This window comes from Montipora capricornis, chromosome 4 (genome assembly GCF_036669925.1).
Source record: "Montipora capricornis isolate CH-2021 chromosome 4, ASM3666992v2, whole genome shotgun sequence".
Lineage (NCBI taxonomy): Eukaryota > Metazoa > Cnidaria > Anthozoa > Scleractinia > Acroporidae > Montipora > Montipora capricornis.
In genome coordinates this window covers 16,427,427-16,439,276 of record NC_090886.1, presented here as the reverse complement: position 1 = coordinate 16,439,276, position 11,850 = coordinate 16,427,427, and the positions used below count along the sequence as shown (strand labels likewise).

General features: G+C 40.8%; 15 non-coding genes across 15 annotated transcripts; all 15 read left to right on the top strand.

The window, feature by feature from the left end:
- The first annotated feature begins 1,100 nt into the window (after window positions 1-1,100).
- On the top strand, window positions 1,101-1,173 carry Trnak-uuu (transfer RNA lysine (anticodon UUU)). The gene has a single exon. It is a non-coding gene; the product is annotated as a tRNA-Lys (tRNA).
- A 214-nt stretch (window positions 1,174-1,387) lies between these two features.
- Window positions 1,388-1,460, top strand: Trnak-uuu (transfer RNA lysine (anticodon UUU)). Its single transcript has one exon. It is a non-coding gene; the product is annotated as a tRNA-Lys (tRNA).
- A 214-nt stretch (window positions 1,461-1,674) lies between these two features.
- On the top strand, window positions 1,675-1,747 carry Trnak-uuu (transfer RNA lysine (anticodon UUU)). The gene has a single exon. It is a non-coding gene; the product is annotated as a tRNA-Lys (tRNA).
- A 214-nt stretch (window positions 1,748-1,961) lies between these two features.
- On the top strand, window positions 1,962-2,034 carry Trnak-uuu (transfer RNA lysine (anticodon UUU)). The gene has a single exon. It is a non-coding gene; the product is annotated as a tRNA-Lys (tRNA).
- Window positions 2,035-2,949: 915 nt separating this feature from the next.
- Window positions 2,950-3,022, top strand: Trnan-auu (transfer RNA asparagine (anticodon AUU)). Its single transcript has one exon. It is a non-coding gene; the product is annotated as a tRNA-Asn (tRNA).
- A 148-nt stretch (window positions 3,023-3,170) lies between these two features.
- On the top strand, window positions 3,171-3,243 carry Trnak-uuu (transfer RNA lysine (anticodon UUU)). The gene has a single exon. It is a non-coding gene; the product is annotated as a tRNA-Lys (tRNA).
- A 214-nt stretch (window positions 3,244-3,457) lies between these two features.
- Window positions 3,458-3,530, top strand: Trnak-uuu (transfer RNA lysine (anticodon UUU)). Its single transcript has one exon. It is a non-coding gene; the product is annotated as a tRNA-Lys (tRNA).
- Window positions 3,531-4,445: 915 nt separating this feature from the next.
- On the top strand, window positions 4,446-4,518 carry Trnak-uuu (transfer RNA lysine (anticodon UUU)). Its single transcript has one exon. It is a non-coding gene; the product is annotated as a tRNA-Lys (tRNA).
- A 1,783-nt stretch (window positions 4,519-6,301) lies between these two features.
- Trnak-uuu (transfer RNA lysine (anticodon UUU)) lies at window positions 6,302-6,374 on the top strand. Its single transcript has one exon. It is a non-coding gene; the product is annotated as a tRNA-Lys (tRNA).
- A 147-nt stretch (window positions 6,375-6,521) lies between these two features.
- Trnak-uuu (transfer RNA lysine (anticodon UUU)) lies at window positions 6,522-6,594 on the top strand. The gene has a single exon. It is a non-coding gene; the product is annotated as a tRNA-Lys (tRNA).
- Window positions 6,595-6,741: 147 nt separating this feature from the next.
- Trnak-uuu (transfer RNA lysine (anticodon UUU)) lies at window positions 6,742-6,814 on the top strand. The gene has a single exon. It is a non-coding gene; the product is annotated as a tRNA-Lys (tRNA).
- Window positions 6,815-6,961: 147 nt separating this feature from the next.
- On the top strand, window positions 6,962-7,034 carry Trnak-uuu (transfer RNA lysine (anticodon UUU)). The gene has a single exon. It is a non-coding gene; the product is annotated as a tRNA-Lys (tRNA).
- Window positions 7,035-7,181: 147 nt separating this feature from the next.
- Window positions 7,182-7,254, top strand: Trnak-uuu (transfer RNA lysine (anticodon UUU)). The gene has a single exon. It is a non-coding gene; the product is annotated as a tRNA-Lys (tRNA).
- Window positions 7,255-7,402: 148 nt separating this feature from the next.
- On the top strand, window positions 7,403-7,475 carry Trnak-uuu (transfer RNA lysine (anticodon UUU)). Its single transcript has one exon. It is a non-coding gene; the product is annotated as a tRNA-Lys (tRNA).
- Window positions 7,476-7,622: 147 nt separating this feature from the next.
- On the top strand, window positions 7,623-7,695 carry Trnak-uuu (transfer RNA lysine (anticodon UUU)). Its single transcript has one exon. It is a non-coding gene; the product is annotated as a tRNA-Lys (tRNA).
- The last annotated feature ends 4,155 nt before the right edge of the window (window positions 7,696-11,850 follow it).

Sequence of the window (11,850 nt, the reverse complement as noted above, 5' to 3'; positions counted from 1 at the left end):
GTCCTACCAGGTTGGCTGCTGGAACCGTGGACAACCTAATTGGGAAGCTCAGGTCCATTTTTCTAGACGAGGGTTTGGGAGGAGAATGGGACGACCGATTAGGTATTGGAAACCCCGTCTCTCATCCCTCTATTAAAGCCTATTTGAAATGTGTACGAGAAGCAGCCCAGGCTCGAGTACAGCCTCGTAAGGCCGTTCCCCTTTTTACAAATAAATTTTTGGCTATAGCGCGTTCCATCCTGTCTAAACTTAGAAAACCTTGCACTTCGCCTTCGCTTTTGTATATCCTCAGCAGGGATCTTAGTTTCTTTTGCATTGATTTTTTCTCTGGAATCCGTTCGTCGGACTTAGGAAGAACCAAGTCTAAAGAAGTGCTTCTTTTTCCCGACTCCTCCGGGTTACTCTTTAACCATACTTTTGGTAAGACATTAAGGGGAAATTGTACACACCTTTTTTCTGTAAGGAGTTCTAGTAATTCTGTTATTTGTCCAGTGCGTAATTTTATGTTGTATCTAAATATCTGTCATTTAATTAGTGTAGACATTTCTCAAGGCTATTTATTCCGCGCTACCAACAAAGCTGGTCACATTTCTGATAAACCTTTCATTGGTTCTTCGGTTTATAATCGTTTCAAACAGTATTGAAATCATAGGCTAGCTTAGACGGCGGCGAAACTCCCCACAGCCTTCGCGCCGGATTTTCTATTACCTTGGAACTGTTGGGAGTTTCTAAGTCTGATATTGCCAAGCACATAGGTTGGCGCTCTACTACCATGGTAGATCATTATAATGACATAAAGCTGATTGTAAAACCCGGTCACACAGCTAAAGTTTTGTCGTCTACCGCTTCACCCCAGGCTTCTTCCTTCACTACACAATAGTGTAAAAAAAATCGGCAATTGTTGTTTAATTTTAATACTGGTTACGCAGAAGAAATTTCCATTTCTAGCTAACAGCTATTTTTACTCTTTTTTTTCATGTTTTTCTTCGTTGTGGTAAAAATGGTCTACTGAAGAAAAGGAAATAATATATTAAGCTGGACAACATTTAAACACAGCTAAAACGGTATGAGCCTGTCTCTCTCCCTGGAAGTGGATATGAGCCCGGTTAGCTCAGTCGGTAGAGCATCAGACTTTTAATCTGAGGGTTATGGGCTCAAGTCCCATATCGGGCGAATTAGTAAAATCATCGTCAATCTTTGTTTAATTTTAATGCTGGTTACCAAGGAGAATTTTCCATTTCTAATTTTTACTCTTTTCTTTCATAATTTTCTTCGTTGTGGTAAAAGTGGTCTACTGAAGTAAAGGAAATAATATATTAGGATGGACAAAATTCAAAACACAGCTAAAACGGTAGGAACCTGTGTCTCGCCCGGGACGTAAATATGAGCCCGGTTAGCTCAGTCGGTAGAGCATCAGACTTTTAATCTGAGGGTCATGGGTTCAAGTCCCATATTGGGCGAATTAGTAAAATCATCGGCAATCTTTGTTTAATTTTAATGCTGGTTACCAAGGAGAATTTTCCATTTCTAATTTTTACTCTTTTCTTTCATAATTTTCTTCGTTGTGGTAAAAGTGGTCTACTGAAGTAAAGGAAATAATATATTTGGATGGACAAAGTTCAAAACACAGCTAAAACGGTAGGAACATGTGTCTCGCCCGGGACGTAAATATGAGCCCGGTTAGCTCAGTCGGTAGAGCATCAGACTTTTAATCTGAGGGTCATGGGTTCAAGTCCCATATCGGGCGAATTAATAAAATCATCGGCAATCTTTGTTTAATTTTAATGCTGGTTACCAAGAAGAATTTTCCATTTCTAATTTTTACTCTTTTCTTTCATAATTTTCTTCGTTGTGGTAAAAGTGGTCTACTGAAGTAAAGGAAATAATATATTAGGATGGACAAAATTCAAAACACAGCGAAAACGGTACGAACCTGTGTCTCGCCCGGGACGTAAATATGAGCCCGGTTAGCTCAGTCGGTAGAGCATCAGACTTTTAATCTGAGGGTCATGGGTTCAAGTCCCATATCGGGCGAATTAATAAAATCATTGGCAATCTTTGTTTAGTTTTAATGCTGGTTACGCAGAAGAAATTTCCATTTTTAACTAACAGCTATTTTGACTCGATTGTTTCATGTTTTTCGTCATTGTGTCGTCAAAATGGTCTACTGAAGCAAAGGAAATAATATATTAAGCTGGACAAAATTCAAAACGTAACAGGAGAGATTTTGAAAATGAATTGATTAAAAAGTTAAACGCTAAAAGAATTTTAAAACACATTATAAAAGTGAACGACGTTTCGGCGCGACGTTACGCCATTATCAAGTTAAAAAGTAAAAGAGTGCGAGGTGTAAAATGAATATATAATATTTGAAAAAAATATATTAAATATTCGCGGGTCCTATGGGTATAATCCCCAAGGTAAGAAACACAAAAAGGTAAAAATAATAATAAATAAATAAATGTACGGTAGTGTCACGTGAACAGTTTGGCGCGAATGGAGTCAGCTTGCGTGTTAGGAGAAGGCTTGATGTCCTTTATGTACAACGTCTCGTACACTAAACAATCAAACTTGCTGTTGCATTTCCTCAGAACTTTGAAAAGGTAATCAGTCTTTGTTCTGTTGTTGCCATGCTGTGTTTCAAGGTGTTTCCCAATAGCTGAATGACGGTGTTCACTTATGCGTTGATGTAAGTGTCGGGCAGTATACCCGACATAATTTGCATCGCACAAATCACATTGAAATAAGCATACAACGCATTGAGTGTCATGAGGGTCATGGGTTCAAGTCCCATATCGGGCGAATTACTAAAATCATCGGCAATCTTTGTTTAGTTTTAATGCTGGTTACGGGGAAAAAATGTCCATTTCTAACTAACAGCTATTAAAATAGCTAAAACACAGCTAAAGCGGTACGATCCTGTGTCTGGCTCCTGGGAAGTGGATATGAGCCCGGTTAGCTCAGTCGGTAGAGCATCAGTCTATTAATCTGAGGGTCATGGGTTCAAGTCCCATATCGGGCAAATTACTAAAATCATCGGCAATCTTTGTTTAGTTTTAATGCTGGTTACTGGGAAAAAAATTTCCATTTCTAACTAACAGCTATTAAAATAGCTAAAACACAGCTAAAGCGGTACGATCCTGTGTCTGGCTCCTGGGAAGTGGATATGAGCCCGGTTAGCTCAGTCGGTAGAGCATCAGACTTTTAATCTGAGGGTCATGGGTTCAAGTCCCATATCGGGCGAATTACTAAAATCATCGGCAATCTTTGTGTAGTTTTAATGCTGGTTACCAAGGAGAATTTTCCATTTCTAATTTTTACTCTTTTCTTTCATAATTTTCTTCGTTGTGGTAAAAGTGGTCTACTGAAGTAAAGGAAATAATATATTAGGATGGACAAAATTCAAAACACAGCGAAAACGGTACGAACCTGTGTCTCGCCCGGGACGTAAATATGAGCCCGGTTAGCTCAGTCGGTAGAGCATCAGACTTTTAATCTGAGGGTCATGGGTTCAAGTCCCATATCGGGCGAATTAATAAAATCATTGGCAATCTTTGTTTAGTTTTAATGCTGGTTACGCAGAAGAAATTTCCATTTTTAACTAACAGCTATTTTGACTCGATTGTTTCATGTTTTTCGTCATTGTGTCGTCAAAATGGTCTACTGAAGCAAAGGAAATAATATATTAAGCTGGACAAAATTCAAAACGTAACAGGAGAGATTTTGAAAATGAATTGATTAAAAAGTTAAACGCTAAAAGAATTTTAAAACACATTATAAAAGTGAACGACGTTTCGGCGCGACGTTACGCCATTATCAAGTTAAAAAGTAAAAGAGTGCGAGGTGTAAAATGAATATATAATATTTGAAAAAAATATATTAAATATTCGCGGGTCCTATGGGTATAATCCCCAAGGTAAGAAACACAAAAAGGTAAAAATAATAATAAATAAATAAATGTACGGTAGTGTCACGTGAACAGTTTGGCGCGAATGGAGTCAGCTTGCGTGTTAGGAGAAGGCTTGATGTCCTTTATGTACAACGTCTCGTACACTAAACAATCAAACTTGCTGTTGCATTTCCTCAGAACTTTGAAAAGGTAATCAGTCTTTGTTCTGTTGTTGCCATGCTGTGTTTCAAGGTGTTTCCCAATAGCTGAATGACGGTGTTCACTTATGCGTTGATGTAAGTGTCGGGCAGTATACCCGACATAATTTGCATCGCACAAATCACATTGAAATAAGCATACAACGCATTGAGTGTCATGAGGGTCATGGGTTCAAGTCCCATATCGGGCGAATTACTAAAATCATCGGCAATCTTTGTTTAGTTTTAATGCTGGTTACGGGGAAGAAATGTCCATTTCTAACTAACAGCTATTAAAATAGCTAAAACACAGCTAAAGCGGTACGATCCTGTGTCTGGCTCCTGGGAAGTGGATATGAGCCCGGTTAGCTCAGTCGGTAGAGCATCAGACTTTTAATCTGAGGGTCATGGGTTCAAGTCCCATATCGGGCGAATTACTAAAATCATCGGCAATCTTTGTTACTGGGTTGCGTATGGGCAAACCCAGTCGAAGTCTGCGTTTAGTTTGTTTGTTTTCTTTTTTTTTTTTTTTTTTTTTTTTTTTGTTTCCGTGTCGGTAAAAGTCTTGCCTGTCACTCCCCTGGTAAGTGGTGTTTTTGTGTATAGAGCCTTCTGCGCGTATTTTCTTAGGATCGAGAGGGTAGTGGAACTGCGTGGATTTCTCTGGTGGACACAGTAGAATCATTAACTTAGCCTGCAATGGCGTCGAAAGTCATGCAACGCGAATGGCGTTTTAGTGGATCCTTAAACAAAATATACCCTTATGGAGCTCAATAATGGAAAGTCAGTTGGATAAACTAGGCATGAATCTCAAAAGCGACGAGTACTGGACTTCGACAACAATCTATCGCCCGTCGAGACGAAATCAAAGTGAGCAGTATTTACCTGAAGTACATGGTAATTTGACACAATTGAGTTTCTTGTCTTCACGCACGCAATCAAATAGGAAGAGGTTTTCGCCTCTAAGAGCAAATATGTTGTTTGTTTCAATAAAATTTTCGCTGGAAAAGGATTCTGCGGTATTTTCTGCCTTTGTGAATTATAATATCCTGTTGTGTATTGAATTTTCGAGCTTAAGGTTCAAATGTTATATGGGAGAAGTTTTTTAGTATTGCTCTGTAAGCAGGAAGGGTTCACAGGCCTGTTGGAAGCGTGCTTGAGTTTCAACAAAATGAGCCCCAAAATCAGTGAAAACTTGTGACGCAGATGAATAATAAAGTAGCTGCTATTTCCAAAATGATGGAATTACCTGGTGATAAATAACGTCGCACGCGTCTTGGAGAGTAAATTTTGACTTTGCATAAACAAGAGTTGGGCGATTGTGATCTTTGTTTTGACTTCGCTCATTTCATTGTCAAACTTTACAACACTTGACAGAAAAAGAAACTTGCAAAAACCCGGTATCTTGCCATCATTTGACACAGATGCTTCACTGTTTGGCGAGTAAACATGCCGCGGTAACTTAATCACGGCGCCCGCTGAATTCCGGCCATGTCACTTTCGATTTTGCAATTTACTTGAACGTAGCAAAAATCTCCCAAAATGTTTGTCGCTGATCGTAACTTTTTATATTCGATATTCACGGTTCAAAATTAATGTTGTTTTCATGTCGTAAATATTTTATTCTCGATCGACCGTCCGGGAAACTTCCTTCTGCTCTTTCTGAAAATTGTGTATCAATATTTATTTGCTTTTTCATCAATATTTGTTTTGCATAAAGCAAGCTAACATAATCTGTACCTTGCTGAGTTCGCATTTGTTAGCGTTAATAGTATTTTCGGTCAGATGTTTCTGTTTTTTATAAGGGGTTTATTGTTTTGGTCTCCCATCCCAACACTAACCCCGCGAAACAGGGCTTGACTTCAGGGAAGTTTAGTATTACAAAGTTTTCGGATGCTCATAGGGCACACTTGTGGTGAAAAGAAGTTGTGAGGGAACTTGAAAATTATCAACATGTCACCCCAGAAGCCAATGTTTCTCGCTTATTCTTCAGAGACTGGAATGCTGTATTTCAATACCACACAATTCAGTGCCTTCTGATTTTCTGTAGCACGTACCACAAGCAAGCCAGTGTATGCTTCACAAAAGCATCTAGTTTAGTTTTAATGCTGGTTACGGGGAAAAAATTTCCATTTCTAACTAACACCTATTAAAATAGCTAAAACACAGCTATCGCGGTACGATTCAGTGTCTGGCTCCTGGGAAGTGGATATGAGCCCGGTTAGCTCAGTCGGTAGAGCATCAGACTTTTAATCTGAGGGTCATGGGTTCAAGTCCCATATCGGGCGAATTACTAAAATCATCGGCAATCTTTGTTTAGTTTTAATGCTGTTTACGGGGAAAAAATGTCCATTTCTAACTAACAGCTATTAAAATAGCTAAAACACAGCTAAAGCGGTACGATCCTGTGTCTGGCTACTTTGAATCGTATATGAGCCCGGTTAGCTCAGTCGGTAGAGCATCAGACTTTTAATCTGAGGGTCATGGGTTCAAGTCCCATATCGGGCGAATTACTAAAATCATCGGCAATCTTTGTTTAGTTTTAATGCTGGTTACGGGGAAAAAATGTCCATTTCTAACTAACAGCTATTAAAATAGCTAAAACACAGCTAAAGCGGTACGATCCTGTGTCTGGCTCCTGGGAAGTGGATATGAGCCCGGTTAGCTCAGTCGGTAGAGCATCAGACTTTTAATCTGAGGGTCATGGGTTCAAGTCCCATGTCGGGCGAATTACTAAAATCATCGGCAATCTTTGTTTAGTTTTAATGCTGGTTACGGGGAAAAAATGTCCATTTCTAACTAACAGCTATTAAAATAGCTAAAACACAGCTAAAGCGGTACGATCCTGTGTCTGGCTCCTGGGAAGTGGATATGAGCCCGGTTAGCTCAGTCGGTAGAGCATCAGACTTTTAATCTGAGGGTCATGGGTTCAAGTCCCATATCGGGCGAATTACTAAAATCATCGGCAATCTTTGTTTAGTTTTAATGCTGGTTACGGGGAAAAAATGTCCATTTCTAACTGACAGCTATTAAAATAGCTAAAACACAGCTAAAGCGGTACGATCCTGTGTCTGGCTCCTGGGAAGTGGATATGAGCCCGGTTAGCTCAGTCGGTAGAGCATCAGGCTTTTAATCTGAGGGTCATGGGTTCAAGTCCCATATCGGGCGAATTACTAAAATCATCGGCAATCTTTGTTTAGTTTTAATTCTGGTTACGGGGAAAAAAATGTCCATTTCTAACTAACAGCTATTAAAATAGCTAAAACAGAGCTAAAGCGGTACGATCCTGTGTCTGGCTCCTGGGAAGTGGATATGAGCCCGGTTAGCTCAGTCGGTAGAGCATCAGGCTTTTAATCTGAGGGTCATGGGTTCAAGTCCCATATCGGGCGAATTACTAAAATCATCGGCAATCTTTGTTTAGTTTTACTGCTGGTTACGGGGAAAAAATGTCCATTTCTAACTAACAGCTATTAAAATAGCTAAAACACAGCTAAAGCGGTACGATCCTGTGTCTGGCTCCTGGGAAGTGGATATGAGCCCGGTTAGCTCAGTCGGTAGAGCATCAGACTTTTAATCTGAGGGTCATGGGTTCAAGTCCCATATCGGGCGAATTACTAAAATCATCGGCAATCTTTGTTTAGTTTTAATGCTGGTTACGGGGAAAAAATGTCTACTCTCGTCTAAATTCCCTGGTCATATTGCGCCCGTGCGCAAAAAATAAAAGAACCAAAAAAGATAAACACGAAAATTGCTATCATGCGCTCACTGGAGGCCGCACAGTTTATTAATTACAAGGTGATTCGACAAAAAACTACACTAGGACAGTACCAAGGAGCATCCACAGGTTGAAAAAACCTCACCGCGCTCGTTGCGGTAACAGAGAGGAAATAACCCCAGCCCCATGGATGGTGCTGTCCGACCTGCTGGGCTCGGTCTTATCAAATTCCTAAAGATTTCGAGACGGATAGTAAGGATTGAAAATTGTCTTTAACGTAGCCATTGTTGGCATTCTCACTCAACCAACGACCATGTCTTTTAAAAAGTCTATCATTAATGCCCGCATTGGCGGCCGCGGTGGCTCCTCCGGCCCTGAGACTGTGAAGACTTATACAGGAAACGTCTGTTATGTCCTTAAAAGCGTCCTTAACGATCTCCCGGGCTCTGCTGTAGCTCAAGCCTTGGCGCCGGACCTTGGAGGTGGATCTAGAGGACGATAAAGCTCTAAACAACGGCAAATCCTCACCAAGATCAATTTTTGCGGCCGCAATGTATTGCTCCAACGCCTTAACGGGGCACGTGTCTTGATTCGACCGCGCGATTGCAACCCACGCTCCGTCACGAAATTGGTCTGTCTTGGACGATTCTAAAAATATAGACACATAAGTAGGAAAAAATTTAATGTCACAAGCTCTTATAGAGCATAACTCACTGAAACGAAAAAAGCCAGCATAACCTAAGAGACATAAGGCTACTGTCCTCAAGTCGGACAAAGAGGGAGACTTATCTGAAATCTTGGAAGTTACAAGCGCTTTCAACATTTCGCTGGTGATGGGCTCTTTCTTTGCCTTCGGTTTTCCCAGAATTCTTTGGGACGCACTAACCATGGAAGAAACAATAGGATGGTCGGAGACCTTCGGCAGACCAGCCAAGCGTTGAGCCCAGTCGATACTGTAAACAGCATTAAGTACAGGAGAAGGAGAGTTGGCTTCAGAAATCAGGCATTGTAAGTAGGCCGCAACATGAAACGAATTGGCAGGCACGTGGCAAAAGCAGTTAGACGAAGCCCAAAGCTTCCAGCGCTTAAAACCAGCCAAATAAGTACGAATGGTGCCTTCCGCTTTCGAAGCAAGCACTGTTTCCTGAACGCGGCTAACCAATGGCTGCAGATGATTAGGGAATGCGGCAGAGAATTCGCACCACATCTCTGACTGGAACACATCTGTAAAAAGGAAAAAGAGAAAAGAAGCGACAAGCAAGCAAAAAAAGACAAATCGAATAAAAATATAGAAACAAAGGCAAGCGAACAGCAATGAGAAACGAGGGCAACAACAACAAGTTCAAGGAGGAAACTGGCAAAATCACCTCTCCACAAAAATAGTTGCTTCCAGGCAAAATCTTACGTTTCGGGCACAGCTGGTTCCACCCCCATTAAAATCTCGGGCACATATGACCCATGGCACACGGGTGATAACAAACACCCCTATAAGAATCCCAGGGCAAAGATGGCCCCAGGTACATATGGTCCCACTTGGACGGAAAAGCCCATCCTTAAATATCTGGGGCACAGATGGTCCCACTTGGGTGAAAAAATCATCCCTAAGTATCTCGAGCATGGTCTGACTTAGGTGGAAAAAATCACCCTTAAATATCTCCGGCGCAGATGGACTCACTTGGGTGAAAAATCACCCCTAAATATCTTGGGCACAGATGGTCCCACTCGGGTGGAAAAATCACCCCCGAATAACTTGGACACAGAGGGTCCCACTTAGTGTAAATCACACCCGAGTTCTGGGCACAGATGGTCCCAATATAGACGGGCGCAAAAAAGGCCCCGATATTAAGTAACTTATTATGCCTTCAAAACAAAAGAACAAGGCATAATCAAGAACTGAATCTGAAAAACAAGAGAATGTAAATATAAATATAGATATGTATAAATTTAACAAAAAAACGAAGGGAAAAACAAACAAATAAAATAAAATAAAATAAAACTGAAAAATAAAAATAAAAGCGAGTCGCCTCCAGAGAACACCAAGAGGATGAATTAGCATACAAACACTCCTAATATACTCTCCCGAGAGTCCCTTGATGGTTCATACCGACGAGAGAATATTTTTCCGCTAATTTTCAAACCGCGGAAAAATTCGACTCTCGTCTAAATTCCCTGGTCATATTGCGCCCGTGCGCAAAAAATAAAAGAACCAAAAAACATAAACACGAAAATTGCTATCGTGCGCTCACTGGAGGCCGCACGGCCCCAAGAGTACAAAGAAAGGAAAAAGAAGATCCAAAAAGTAGGAAGTGTGTATGACTAACAAAATACCTATTAACAAAACAAATGATCTAACCGAAACGCAAAAAACAAAATAAATACAAGAAAGTAAATCAGGCAATAATACTATCAGAAAATAGCTAACGGACAATATAAGTTGACAACCGTCAAAATTGAATCCTCAAAGCGAGCATTCTAAAACTTAAGTCCTCGTTGCCAAAAATGCTGTTACACCTGCCAGGAGTGAAGGCTTCTTTGCTTGACGGAATATCCATCCAGTTAAAGATAAAGTCAGAAAAATTAACGCCATCAGCGCAAATCATGGGCCAAAAAGGAGCCGAGTGCCACAACGGAACAATAAGAGTACCTGACGCCTTACAATTACGCATATGTAATAACACTCGCGGAATAAGACAAACGGGTGGACATACAAAATTGTTCTCTCCTGCCCAGTCCATAACAAATGAATCAATTCCTTCCTAACCTGGATTCCAAAATCTCGAGTTAAATCTAGGAAGCTTTGCATTTAAGTAATTAGCAAAACGATCGATGGAGTGCGGACCCCAAACCAAATCAATGTTTTGAAATGTGTTCCACGAAAGGCCCCAGTCATCGGAATCACAAATGCGGCTTAGAAAATCAGCCCTATCATTCTGAGTTCTTGGAATCCACTCCATCTCAATTGAAATACCACGACTGCAACAAATGTTAAAGATGGACAATGCTTCAGACTGCAAGTGACCTTTGCTGCTGCCAGACGAAACGATCCGGGGAACATTCTGATTATCTGTGAACCATTTAACGGTTAATCCCGACAACTGATCAAGCAAGGATAAAAGAACAAATTTTACTGCCAAGATCTCCCGCAAAGTGGAACTCGTTCGCATCTCCTCGTCGGACCAATTGCCTGACACTAAATCCTGGCCGCATTGAACGAAATAACCCCCAAAACCAGAATCACTTGCGTCAGAATAAACAACACCCACAGCACTAGACTTTGGTGACATTGGCTTCCCATTAATGGAGTCGATGTTGCTTTGCCAAAAGGAAAGCTCGTTACGAATCTCGGGGGACACAAACAGAAGTTGATCCCAGGAAGTTCTCTGCTCGATTGCTGCATAACAATTCCTTGTCAACAATCTTGTAACATTACCCACAGCGCACGACATGGAAATAATCTGACCAGTAATTGAGGCAAGACCTCTGGCGGAAATAACGTTGTCTTGAAGACAGGAATCAATGGACGACTTTAGTTTGAGAATACGTTCTTCGGGAATAGAAATCAGACCCGTTTCAAAGTCCAAGAGCGTTCCAAGAAAAACTAAGTTTTGCACAGGTTCCCAATTAGATTTTTCATCATTACTTGTAAAACCGGCCGAAACGAGATCTTTGCGAACTCGAACACTGATATTTTTGGCGCTCTCGCGCGATAAATTTCCTCCGATGCCATCGTCAAGGTACATCAAAGCTAACAGGCCACAACCCCTCCAGAACTTAACTAACTGGCGCATAACTTTAGTAAAAACGTATGGCGCTGAAGTAAGACCAAAAGGTAACACCTTAAACTCGTAGAATTTCATCGCGCCGTCGACTGAAGGCCATTTGAACGACAGAAACTTCATGTGATCTTCACAGATATCAATGTGATGATACGCCGACTTAAGGTCAAATGAAAAGACAAACATACCAGGTGAAAACAGCTGAAGAACAGTTCTTAAATCTTCATATTTGACAGACTTCTTCACAACAAATTTATTCAGATGAGATAAGTC